General features: G+C 35.9%; 1 protein-coding gene across 1 annotated transcript in view; it reads left to right on the top strand.

The window, feature by feature from the left end:
- The window catches only part of LOC145676333 (uncharacterized), a 58709-nt gene that overhangs the window by 39101 nt on the left and 5559 nt on the right, over positions 1–14049 (top strand). The gene's annotated exons all lie outside the window — the stretch shown is intronic.

Here is a 14049-nt window from a genome sequence, read left to right as displayed (position 1 = left end):
ATATATATATATATATATATATATATATATATATATATATATATTGTTATGGGATGTTATGGTATTGGGTTTCAATTCTTGGTAATGCTGCAATATATTATATTTTTGAATGTAACTTAATTTTATTAACATAATCACTGGTGTTTACCAAATCATATTACTCGGCAAAGTTTAGAAGGAAATGGGGTTAGGAAAATTAGTCATATTGTTTATGAATTGTTATCTTTGTTACGAAAAGCAAATACTGAAACATAGTAATATTACGTAAAAGAGAATTTACATAACGAGGTCATTATATAACTTTTAGTTAACTACCATTAATCTGTATTTTAATTCCAGAATTGTAACAGCAAATGCTTATAATGTTCTAAAAAACTTTGTACTCAACTTTTCCAGAAATTTCTTAGATTGACAAAATTTAAATAATCCGGAAGATTGTGTCATGAGATTTTAAGGACTTTTGGTCAGCAGAACGTTCTTTCTCAACTGAGTTTCTCAAGATGCATGGTTGGAGATGCTAAAGGATTCCAAAATATTTACATTAGCTTATTAGAGCATGGCAGGAGATGCTGAAGGATCCTAGATGTGCAAAATATCTTACATTGACCTACTACGATTTTAGAATTTCTAATTGTTTAGATTAACTCATCAGAACAACATAAAAAAATCACTAAATCACCCCACAATAATTTAAGTAGTTGCGCGATACTGATTAACCCACCCACGATTGGTGTGCTCAGTATATTATTTTATTTTAACAAACACACAGACACACAAATTATATATTGTGAGTGGTGAGTGGGACCAAAAAGTATCTAAACCTTAAAGCCTTTCCGGCATGTGAACAATCATCATTCAGTGTCTAAATTTTGGGGACGAAATTGAACGCAGGAAAGTTACCTTCCGTTTACCTTCTAAATTGAACGGGAATACGAAAGTAAACATAGACTAAGCGAGAGGTAGTAACTTGCATAAAATCATAACTCAAATTCGATAAATAATTTGATTATGTATTTTTAGTTAATGTGTAAATTATTGTGTAATGTGTGAAATTCGGGTATTTCGTTCCTGCCAGATCAAATACGGCATCTAAACATTGACCTGTTGACAACTGATTTAGAAAGTCACACATACCTCCAATCTTCCTAGTAGTCCTTGGAAATGATGACCAGCTGCGCAAAGGCATTCCCAGGTGGTTGGCGTGATGGATGGTCCTTAGGTCTCCTGGATGTCATTGGTGAATTTCACTAACAGCAAGGCGTAATCTTTCACTTCTTCATGGTAACAACGATAGAAGATAGTTTAGCTGAATTCAACATAAACTACTTGTGTTTATAATTCGACTCTTCTCCGTGACTGTAAGCCTATAAGTTTTTTTATCTTAGAATACTACTTCTTGACTTCGCGCTCTGAAGTTCTCTCCGCCTCTACTTCTCTCTCCACTAAACTCTCTCTAATTCCTCCTAGATAGTTCCCAATTTCTGTTCTTTTTTTTGACTTCCTCAAAGCTGGAATCTGCATTCTAAGCATGACGTCAGTAGCGTGTTCTCTTTCTGCTTCAAGAAACCTCTCAGTTTCCTCATTGTTGTACAGCGATTACAATCCCTAGAATGCCTGTGTCCGCGATGCTTGGCAGTTCTGACATCTTCATCCACCTCCTCAACTTTTTGATCTATAAACGATTTAATTCTTCTAATATTTATGGTATTAACCTTTATTTCTCCTTTCTGTGTATCGTACTGAACCTTGTAAGAATCATTCTTGATCTTATCTAGTATTATGCCTTTAACATTATACCGTCCTCCAAAAACACTTGGGATCCCGGCTCTAGGCATTTCCTTTATAAGTACCGTTTTACCAAATCCAAAACTAGATTGATGAAATTTCTTTTCAATCTGTTTCTTCTGTGATCTGAACTTTTTCTGTAAATTTTGGTACGCAAACTTTCTCGCCTCCTTAACCGCTTGAATTCGTACTTCGTTTTCTATGTACTCGCAAGGGATGTCTCTAAGTCCTGTTCCCAGTAAGTTCTTGGCTCCTGTCTGCGCAATAAATAACATGGCTAAAATCCTGTCCCATCATGTACTTTTGTATTCAATGTAAATATTAAACTCGGTAATATTTCATCCCAATTCGTAATTTCCTTATCAATATAATGTTTCATGACATGTTGTATTGACGCTGTTGCTCGTTCAGAACTGCGTCTTGAATAATGAACTCCTGTGTTCGCAAAATGAAGATTCATTCCAAACCTTTCGGCCATTTCTTCCAAGATCTTACTCCGGTGAGCAAACAACCTGTCCGAATTCAAAAACTCTGGGACCCTGTGCTTAGTAATTACCTCTTCAAATATTACTTGCGCTATTATCTCCGCATTTATTGCAGGTACTGCTCGAGGAATCATATAACGAGTCGCGTTATCAACAAACACCAAAATATACTTATTTCTATTATTTTTCTATCTTTTGTAAGGTCCTAATTCGTCTAGGGTAACAAATTAGAATGGTACATAACTGGAATATGTTTAAGCATAGAACGGTACTCTACCTGTTTTTCTCTTCTGTACTTGACAGCTTACACATTGGTTTACTTTTTCCTGGAAGAATTTTTTCATATTAGGAAAATAAATTACCAGTAATGCTTTTTATAACGACCTCCTCCATATACCGTAAAATGTAACTGCCTAAAAACTTGTTCCCTTAATGAGAATGGAATACACAACAATTTAGTTCCACTTGCCAATCTTTGTGTTCGGTATAATTTATTGTTCTTAATGATGTGTCATCTAGCCTGTTTCTGTGCATTTACATCCGCGTCTTCTGGATGTTCAATTGTATTCATAATTGGACCGAAAAACGGTCTTCGCTGTAATTCACTTACATCCACGTCCTTGTCAAATGTTAAATTAACTCAAACTCTTCTTTACTTACCTTTAACGTCCCGAAATGCACGTCTACTTTTGATGGTTCTATGTCTGTATTTCGTGATAACATATCGCTGGGATTTTTCTCTCCCGGACAATCAAGAGGGCATAATTGTACTGGGCTAATTCCAGGCTCCAACGAACTAGCTTTGGAGCTAATTATGGCGTTGTTTTGAGATATGTTAGCGCCTTACAGTCAGTAAACAAATCGAACCCTTTGTTGAATAAATAGTAATTGAATGTTTTTAATGCAATCACCAAAGCCAAAATTTCTAATTCTACGATGTCCTTTAGCTTTTCTTTTGGTCTTAACACGCGGCTATAATACGCTACGGGAGTTCATTCTCTTGTTTCTGCATGAATACCACACCAATAGACTTTGTTGATGCGTCTGTTTATACCCTGGTTTGTAAGTTCTCCCGAAATGAAGATAGCAAGGAAGCATTCAATAATGCTGCTTTTAATTTTTTATATCCGTCCTAATGATTTTCATTCGATTAGAACTTAGGACCCTTCTTCAGCAAGGCTGAAAAACTGCCGCTATTTCCGCATAATTTCTACAAAAGTTTCGGACATAAGTTTTTAAGCCTAAAACGACTTTAATTCCTTCACCGATTTTGGTGGTTTACAAGCCTTGATTGCTTCAACGACCTTCGGGCTAATCTCGTAACCTGCGTCGCTGACTAGAGGACCTAACGCCAGTAATTTTTCTTCCATGATTTGGCATTTTTCTACGGACAACTTTCGACTATAGTGTCTCAATCTCTGAAATATTGATTTGAACACCTGGACCATTCTTTCTTGCTCGTTTACATACACAAATATGTCATCCACGTAAAATGATACTGCTTCCGGACTCACGTTCGCAAGTGTCATTGTCATTTTTTAGTGAATACCGCTCGTGATTAAACGTATCCCTTTGGTAAAACGTTATATTAATATGCTCCTGCACCTGGTATATTGAATGCTGTATGTTATCCTGATTCTTTAGAGATAGACACCTGATAATATGCCGCTTTTATATCTAAAATGGAATACCATTTATGGCGTCTCTTAGATGTTAAAATTTGGTGAGTTGGCGGTAACACCACGCTGTGAAACCTACCCTTTGAATTCAAAAATCTACAACCAAGGACCGTTCTCACAGCTTCAGAAGGTTTCCTAGTAAACAACATCGGTGAGTTGTAAGCACTACTACTTTCGTCATGATATTCTGTTCTAACAAAATATTTATCTGTCCTTTAACCTCTTTCTTTAATGCTATCGGTATTGGATACTGTTATCTTCTAAATGGGACCTTTGTTTTCAGTTCTATATGATGTTCAAAATGTTTAACTCGAGCTCACTCATTCTCTTTCCATGCAAATACATCCGCATATACATGTCACAACTTTTCTTTCTGGTCTAATTTGTAGTTTTGTATTTTTCCCAAATTTTAGTCTAGATTTGTCAAAATTTTTTCTTGCTTCTAAAATCTTTTCTATATCCTCCTCCGTTAGCCCTTCTACTCTTAACTCCTTCTCACTTACATTCCTCAGCATTTCCCATCATCACATTTGGTTTTAACATGATTAGCTTATTTGAGGGATTCACTAACTCAACCTTATTATTCTGTTCTGACACCAATACACGTGGTATAAACACGTTATATTCTTTTTCTAAATATCTATTCGGCTCTAACAAAAATTCTCTACTATTCTAGGAATTCACTACATTAAATACAACTTTAGCTCAACTTCTAGGAGGTAACCTTACTTTGTGACCTAATACCCATTTAGGTTTCAAACTATATATTACACCTATCGCTACATTTTCTGACACAGAAGTTGAGTCTGGCATATCACTTTTCTTAATTTGTGGTTTTCCAAATCTGTACAATTATTTCACTTTCTCCATAGTTTGACAATCATGACTTTTTAAGAAAACGTTACCAATTAGCACTTCGTATGAGAAATTATCCTAATTACCCTAAACGCTAAGTGGAATGTCTGATTTGAAATCGTAAACTTTACGATTGCCAATTTATTTATCACTAATACATTTTGCGTGATCCCTTTAATCCTTGTCTGCTGAGAAATTACCTTAGCACTAGGTGGTATCAAACGTTCATTTTCTTATCGATATTTGCGATCCGCTATCTAATACTGCCTGTAACTTTCTATCTTCCACTTCAATTGGTAGAAGTAACATGTCATTTTCTTGGCTTATTGAGGCTACAATTTCACGTACCTTTACACCATTACCTGTAAATGTGCCTAGACCATTTACAATACTATCTAGTTTAAATTTTGATTAGCCACCGGCTCATAAAAGGTTGTTCTGTTCACTTGATTTGGTACCGCTTGTACACACTGAGGTTGTTGACTCACACTCGGTTGACCTTGACTATGACAACATCCTTGCCATTGACCCGTATTTCTATAGTAATCTCCTGACCTACCCTGCCAAAAATTCTGTCTTTGTCTTCCTCTATTACTACGTCAGTTACCACCTCTATTTCATCTTCTATTTGCAAAACTAGTGTTTCCTCTATTATTATTCCAATTCTTTTTGCTGTAATTATCCTGACTTCTGTTTCAATTCCTATTATTGTTTCCTCTATATAGATTTCGACCTCTATTCCTAAAATTTCTATATCCTCTACTATTTCCACTCTTTTGATCTTTGATAAATTTCCTTGTTTCTCTTGTTGCTCTTCATTCCCTTGAAATTTCGCCGATAATGTTAGTTGCAACTGATCTAATTTTTTCTCTAGCTGAGCTAACTGTGCTATACTTTCGGGTTCCTACTTCACCTTTACTTCATCCTTATTTCTAATTTCCTTCTTCAAAATTATCCTATCTACTTCCGAATCACTTTCGTATTCTACCTTCTCTCTACTTTTCTGAACCAAATCTTTAATGGTAACCTTGCCAGTCTCTCGTTTTACTCGTTTGCCTACCTTACATTTATTCTTCTCAATTATCTGTAAGTCTTGCACAAATTTATTTATTGTAGAGTACGACACTGTTCCTACTTTTTCCATATAATATGGTTGTAATGCACTTACTATAATTCCTATCTTCTTATCCGACTTATTTGAGTGTAGCCTCTCACACGTAACTAGCATATCGTATACGTAATTTATTATAGGTTCATCTTCCTGATGTAATCTTTTATTCTATATCCATTGTCACATTTGTCCTAGTAAATTCTTCTATTATATTGTCCCGCAGTTCTTTATAAGTCATTTCTTCTACATTTCACCGTTTTAAAAATAATTTGATCCATGGTCTTCCTGCACCCTTAAACACACTCGGTAGCAAATCTTTCCTTTTATTTTCATTAAGTCCTACCATGTGACACGAGTCGCCAAACTCATCAAAGAAAGATATTATATCGCTATCTGCTTTCAAGTCAAATTTTAGTAATTTACTTACATAAGCGTAAAATTTACATCGACGACATTTTGTGTTCACTACTAACCTAGGTTCAGCATTTTCTATACTCGATTCAGGATTTTCTTCACTTGTAATAGATACACTTAAATTCTCTTCTATCTTTTCTTTATCTATTAAACTTTTATCAAATTGTGCAATGGATTCAAAATCTTCTGCAAATGATTGAACTATCGGACTCGAGGGAAAATTTTCTACTGGTCTTAATTGAAAATTCAGTTTAAGACTTGAACACCCTAATTCCCTATCCTGTTTTATTGTTTTAGCTTGTTTTCTTTTACCTGGAGTTCCTAGATTAAAAAAATTATCAATGCCAATTTGTACACCCCTAACTGCTTTCTGAGCTCGCGTTCGAGTTACTTCTTCATTCATTTATTATATTCTTACAATATTTATCCTAATCGTGGCAGGTATGGGTGGGTTTTCTACTATAATCATTACTCTTAGATTAGCAGCGAGGGTGGGCGGGTTGGGTTTAATGTATAATGTTAACTAATGGGTTGGTTTAATTCTCAATATTCTATCATATTTTTCGGAACGTTCTGTGGACAAAATTCCACAGACTCCACTATGAGAATAGTGGGTCAATATCTTGTATCTCTGCGATAAATGCAAGCGGCGTATGTCCCACAGCATGTCTCTACCATGTGAATGGTGAGTCAATATTAAATATTAGAGGTATGGAACAAACAAGTATCTATATCTTAAAGCATCTCCGCCATGTGAACAATCCTGGTTCAGTGTCTAAATTTTGGGGACGAATTTGAACGCAGGAATGTTACCTTCCGTTCACCTTCTAAAATGAACGGGAATACGAAAGTAAACACAGACTAAGCGAGAACTAATAAGTTGCATGAAATGATAACTCAAATTCGATAAATAATTTGTTTATGTAATTTCAATTAATGTGTAATATGTTGTGTGTCAAATTCGGGTATTTCGTTCCCGCCAGATCAAATAGGGCATCTCTAAACATTGAACCGCTGATAACTGATTTAGAAAGTAACACATACATCCAATCTTCCTAGTAGTCCTTGGAAATGATGACCGCTCGGCAAAGGCAATCCCAGATGGTTGGCGTGAACGATGGTCTTTAGGTCTCCTGGATGTCGTGCATAAATTTCACTAACGGAGAGGCGTAATCTTTTACTTTTTCATGGTAACAAGGCAGAATATAGTTTAACTGAATTCAACATAAACTACTTGTTTTTATAATTCGACTCTTCTCCGTGACTAAACACATAAGTTCTTTATCTTAGAATACTACTTCTCCACTTCGCGCTTCGAAGTTCTCTCCGCCTCTACTTCTCTAGTCAGCTACTTCTCTCTCCGCTGAACTTTCTCTACTTCCTTCTCGAGACCTCCCATCTTCTGGTTTTTGTTGACTTCCTCAAATCTGGAATCTGCATTCTAACCATGACGTCAGCAGCGTGTTCTCTTTCTGCTCCAAGAAACTTCTGTTTCCTCATTGTTGTACAGTGATTACAATCCCTAGAATGCCTGTGTCCGCGATACTAGGCAATTCTGACATACCCGAAATTGTGTCAGTGTTAACATTCTATAAACTTCATGACATTAGATTTCCATAATCCTTTCCAGTAATACATAATTTAAATTTTGTTCTCATTTTTAACAATTAGATTAATCTGCCAGATTGTAGTTTCTTTAATGTCAATGTTATATAATCATTTTATAAACTAAATGCTATGTCAAGCTTTTATGCAATCTGCTTTGTTCGTTTCTTTCTTAGCTCCGTTTTGCTGAACATCATTTAATGATTAATATTTGAATTTTACTTGTACATGAAAAGATAGTCAAAAATAGAAAATTAAATAAAATAAAACACTAAGTATATGCGTTGTGCCACAATATGTCGTACTTCGCGTTTCAACTTTATAAAAATGTGTTGATTTTTTGCAATAATGTGATAGCATAATATTCTAAGGTGGTGTTTATATCTATATATAAATATTTATTTTATATTGGTAATGACTGAAGGTATTTTAGCTAGAAGTAAAAAGGCAATAAATGACATTGATATTGGGATAGAAAGCATTAGTAAAATACTAACCCCACGGCGACAAGGAAGTAACAATAGTAGAGTTTGAAGTTTCCTAGCATAGATTCTAAAGTAGAAAATATGGCGAATCAACGCGGTAGTACATCACAAGAACAGAAGATAGCAATCACAGTATTTTCTGATTATGGCAGGTTACCGAGATATGATTTAAAAAGTGATAGAGACATAGCGTTATATTTGGAGAGTTCGGCGATGCATGCAATATAGCAGGTTACGATGACAGTAAAAGGAAAACATTAATATCGTCAGTTTTCAAAGGAATAGGCCGTCAGTGGGTTATGCTATTTTTGAAAAGAAAAAATGTTGATACCATGCCTTACGCAACACTGAGAAAACAATAGACGAATTTACAGGATCAGCATTTAATATAGATATTGAAGGTTGGATTAGTGACAGACTTCAAGAAGATGAACCTGTCATAAACTTTGCATGTGATATTTTGATTTAGTCGAAAGACTTAACGAGAAAATGTCAGATAAAAAGAAAATTGGTCTCATAGCATCAGGTTTGTTACCTTATTATGTTGATAAGGTCGGAACTAAATCCTATGTTAACTTAGATAAGTTTCTGAATGGCTTACAGAAATTAGAGAAAAATAAGGTAAAAGTAGTTAGAAAGCAGAATCGTACAAACAGCGAGCCAGAGGAAACTGTTAGGGAGATGTTAAGTAAATGAAGAAAACAAGACAGTGAGAAGAAATCAGATTTAGAAGAGTTAGTTGCAAAACTTGCGTAGAAAAAGGAAGAAAAGCAGATCGAACAAAAGCCAGTTAGTTTATCTCAAATAGCAAATTTAGAAAAGAAATTAGAAGAAATGCAGGTAGCTTTAGCTGATTCAAAAATTATGGTAATCATAGCCAGAAAGACATTCAAAGGAGCTATCAAAATCAATACAATAATAATAAAGAAATAGTAACAATACACTAGGAGACAGTTCAAAGGGAGACAATTTAGGAATCAAGGAAATAGAAATTTCAATTCAAACAACACTGGAAATAACTTTGGAAATAGGAATTGTAGGCAGAGAGGAAAGAACAAAGGTTTTAAAAGAAAAAATTTAGAGGCAATACGCCAGCATACAACAATTAGCAATATCAACCATATAATAGCCAAAATTTTCATACATCCTGCTGAATCACAAATAGTATAGTACCTGTCAAGGAAGTTCATATAGCCAATTAAACCTAAACGCCAAACCAGTTGTTCCAAACAATACATGTCAGCAACATCAAATTTTCACCATCTTTTTCGTATAATTAATGGTTCTCCCAACAAATTATTAACAGGAAACGAGTTTCTTAGCACGCAGAATGCACGGATTGATTATGGGAGAAAAATCATGAGTATACAGAGCTTTGGTCGCCCACCATTAGCGTTTACTAAAACAAAAGGGTCAGTACGGGAATTTGCACAAGTAGAAAGTTACGATGAACCCACAAGCGTTTTAAATGATACTGCAAACATTTTGAAAACGTTTTGTTCCTATTTAATCACACCGCGAAAGTGTTATTTGGCCCAAATCAACTGTAACCATTCCAATAAAGCTTAAAATGCATGGTTCGGAAGTGAGATAATGGAACCTGATTTGGAGCTACAAGCGAAAAAAGGAATTATTTTCCCTCGCGCTTTATTTGAGAAGAAGGATGCATACATGTGAAAAAATGTATTAAATCAAAGCACCGTTTTGGGGAGAGGAGAAACCTGTATTTCAAGGAAAGATTTACAAGACCAGGGTCTGAGAGAAGAAATTGAAGAAATAGTAAATGCAAGGAAAGACTGGTAAATCTCGACAAGTAATAGAAGACAAGGCCGAACCCGCAATTAAGAGACAGCTAGATCTTTGTTTCGAATTCGCGGATGTGTTTGCCTGGAACAAGAAAATATTAGGGAAAGTCGAAAATTACGAACATTATATTGGATTGAAAAAAAGGGTACCATTTCGTAGGCCGCAACATTAAGTTCCTGCTGCTCTTCGTCCTTCAGTGCGGGAACATAAATATTTTATTGGACCAACAGATCATTCAGAGATCTGAGAACTCTTTTAACAATCCGATGCCCTTTATTCAAAAACCTGACGGTTCTCTGAGATGTTGCTTGGATTGTAGAGTGCTTAACAGGTTTGCTGAGTTCCATGCAATATCTTTGCCACCAATACACCAAATATTACCAACAATGAGTAGACACAAATGGTTTTCAGTCCTCGATGTTAAATCTGCGTATTTCCTATCCCAATCACACCAGAATCAAGACCATTCACATCTTTTAATTTTTCCAAGTCTGGGAAGTTTGCAATTCCAGCTACTCCCATAGGGTTTCGTATCTGCAGGAGCGATATACTCCTGAATCATGGCAAGGATATTGGCAATCGTACACACAGAAAATGTTAACTTTTACTTGGATATTTTTTATGGTCATATTCTCAAGAGCATATGGTAGAGATATTGAAAGAAATTTTCGTTCGATTGCGTACCGCTGGACGCAAACTTTCAGTAGAAATGTGCACATTTATACAGAAAAAAGTTTTAGCATTAGGACACTTTGTTTAAAATGTGGATACCAAATTAGTAGAAAAATCATTAAGGCAATAAAATCATTTCAACTACCAAAATCTGAGAAAGAGTTACGATCTTTCTTGGGCCTCACAAATTATGTGCACCGATTTTGTAAAGACTATGCGGAATTAGTGGCCCCATTACAGCACATGACAAGAAAAAATTCTTAATTTATCTGCGATGAAAAACAAAAAGTTTTTGAGAAATTAAAACAAGTCCTTTTAGAGGCCCCACTTTTAGCACCATACATTCCGGGGAAACATCTACGTTTATGCAAATATGCCTGTACCAAATCCATTGGAGCAGTCCTCCTACAACAACAATCAGATGGTTCTTGGCCACCTTTGGACTACTACAGTAGGTTATTAAGACCGGATACACAACGCCATATTGGGAACATAGAACTTTTGACAATTTTGTCTGCTTGCAGAGTATTTAATTTCTTTTTGGTATGTAATCAATTCGTACATTTGACGGACTGTAAGAGTTTAACATACTTGAGATCATCTCCAAAATTATTACGCTGGACATTGGAATTCAAACATTACCGTTATATTCCTGTACACATAGCTGAGAAAAATAATACTGCTGATGTTTTGAGTAGAAACACAAACTTCAAAAAGACAAAAAGTTTTGACCCCGAACAACTAGACATCTTTTCATCATCTCAACAGCGATTAGATGTCACTCGATTAAGAGGACAAATGTTTTTGGACCAATTTATGAATCGATCCAAGACCCGAAACTTTTTTCCCTGCTTTGGAAAAAGCGAAGAAAATGTACGAAATCCAAGATGACCGCTTATATAGGATCCGTCGTTTCGCAAATGGGAAGGAAACTTCTTTTATGCATACCATTTAGTATGAGGGATATAGTTTTTAATCAGGCACACACTGACCCCATGGACGGAGGTTACTTTGGATATAGCAAAATTTACAACCCCTTATATAAAAAGATTTACATCCCGAATTTGAAAGCTTTCTTACATGAGAAATGTAAGATATGCATAATCTGCCAGATAAATAATAGGAAACAAAGCAAAATAGCGTTACACCCTCAAACATATCCTCAAAGTAGTAAGGGCCTGACTTGGCCTCACTCTTAATAATCCAATTTTGGGTCTCCATGGACCATAATGAATGAATTAGGGATGCTTTGGCCGGGATTACGTCACCTATTGAAATTTTGCTTATGCTTATTCAGGGGCCATGAACGCTGGTACGAATGAATCAGAGGTACCTTGGTCCTGCTATGACGTCATTGAATTGGGAGTATTGGATCAGACGTCATGATGATTCTTTAAAATTACTAAAAATATGGTCTTGATGATTCATTACGTTATAAAATAGTACAGGTTTACGAATGTTTTCGTTCCCTTTTATGGCATAAAATTTGGAGATTGTTATGCATGGACTAACACGGATGCAAATGAAATCTTTTAGTTTTACGTCCCACGCTTATGCCATTTAGGCTAAAGGAGATGGTGACGATAAGAAAGGAATGAAAGTGTGGGAGAAAATTGGAGCATAATGTTGCCCACCACAAAACTATTTTCGAGGTGTTTAAATCAGGGACCACATACAGCAGAGGTGAACGCTCTACCACTGAGCCACCGCACCTCTACTGGTATGAATGAATTAGAGGTAGTTGGTTCGATCTAATATGTTCGTTTGACGTCACTGAACAGGGATTTTTAGCTTGGAACTTATGATGGCTTGTTTCGTTTCCTTTTATGAGTATAAAATTTCCAAAACAAGGTTTGATTTCTTTCTTGATGACCTATTACATTATGAATTAGTAGACCTCAGTAATAGTATAAATTAGTATTAGTATTAATATGAAACTCGAAAACTTTGGAGTTCCTTTGTGGCTAACCGGTTAGCGTATGCGTCTTTAACGTGGGAGACCAGGGTTCGATTCCCGGCAGGAGCTCATGCGGTTCGGATTGTTATCCCTTTGATGAGATGGACTAACACTGGTGCAAATGAAATCTTTAGTTTACGTCCCACGATTAGGCTAAAGGTGACGATGAGAAAGGAATGAAAGTGTGGGAGGAAAACTGGAGCATACTGTTGCTTACCACAAAATTACTTTGAACCAGGGACCCCATACAGCAGAGGTGAACGCTCTACCACTGAGCCACCACCTTCCTTACTGGTGCGAATGAAGTAGAGGTATTTGGTTTGAGCTAATGTGTTTGTTTGACGTCGGGCAGACCCTATTTCACTTTTGGGACCCCCACACATGGACCATAGCGAATGAATTAGAGATGTTTTGCCCCGGGATTGCATTACCTATTGAAAGTTTTGCTTATGTTTACTCAGGGGGCAGGGATCACTCAGGACACATAAGATCACATTGATTTACATCAGGAGTTGGGGGAGGAAGGGAGGGGAGTATCGCACCTCGTACTCTTTGATGAGTATAAAAATATCAATTTCGGAAGTTTTTTTTTTTTAACTTATCCTATTATCTTTCACGAGACATTTTCGTTATATAATAGAGTACAATGGTTTACTTTTTGGGAGTTATCGTTCCCTTTGGAGCCTTATTACGTTATATGGAGGCGTATTTAAATATTCCCTTAAATTTGATAAGTACTTTGTGATCCATTTTGTTCCGGTTCAGGGGTGAACATAGATACCTTGGAATCGTCCCGAGTTCGATTCTTGGAAATGTTGAATTTAATGTCCCCTTGAAACGATGATGAGAAATGATGAAATGAGAAAACATCATAAACTTACTTGCTTGCGGATTGAAGCAGAGACCTCACACATCAGAAAAAAAAAACGCTGAGCCATCATGCCAACTTCAGTGCGAGCAGTTTTGGGTATGAAAAAGAACATGATCAGATTATGTTACATTACACATTTCTGCTCGTTGTTAAGCATAGAAGTTTGTTATTGTGAAATTGCAGCATGTGCTTTTACTACATCAGCATTTTTCTCAGCTGACGGACTTTTAAAGCTCAACTTTACATTTATGCCAAAGACAGTTTCGTAACATATCGATGAGTGTTACATTTTTTCAATCAAGTTTAAGGAAAATGAATCACATT

This window comes from Thermobia domestica (assembly GCF_964235325.1).
Source record: "Thermobia domestica chromosome 7 unlocalized genomic scaffold, izTheDome1.hap1.1 SUPER_7_unloc_1, whole genome shotgun sequence".
Taxonomy (NCBI): Eukaryota; Metazoa; Arthropoda; class Insecta; order Zygentoma; family Lepismatidae; genus Thermobia; species Thermobia domestica.
This window is presented reverse-complemented; position numbering and strand designations above follow the sequence as displayed.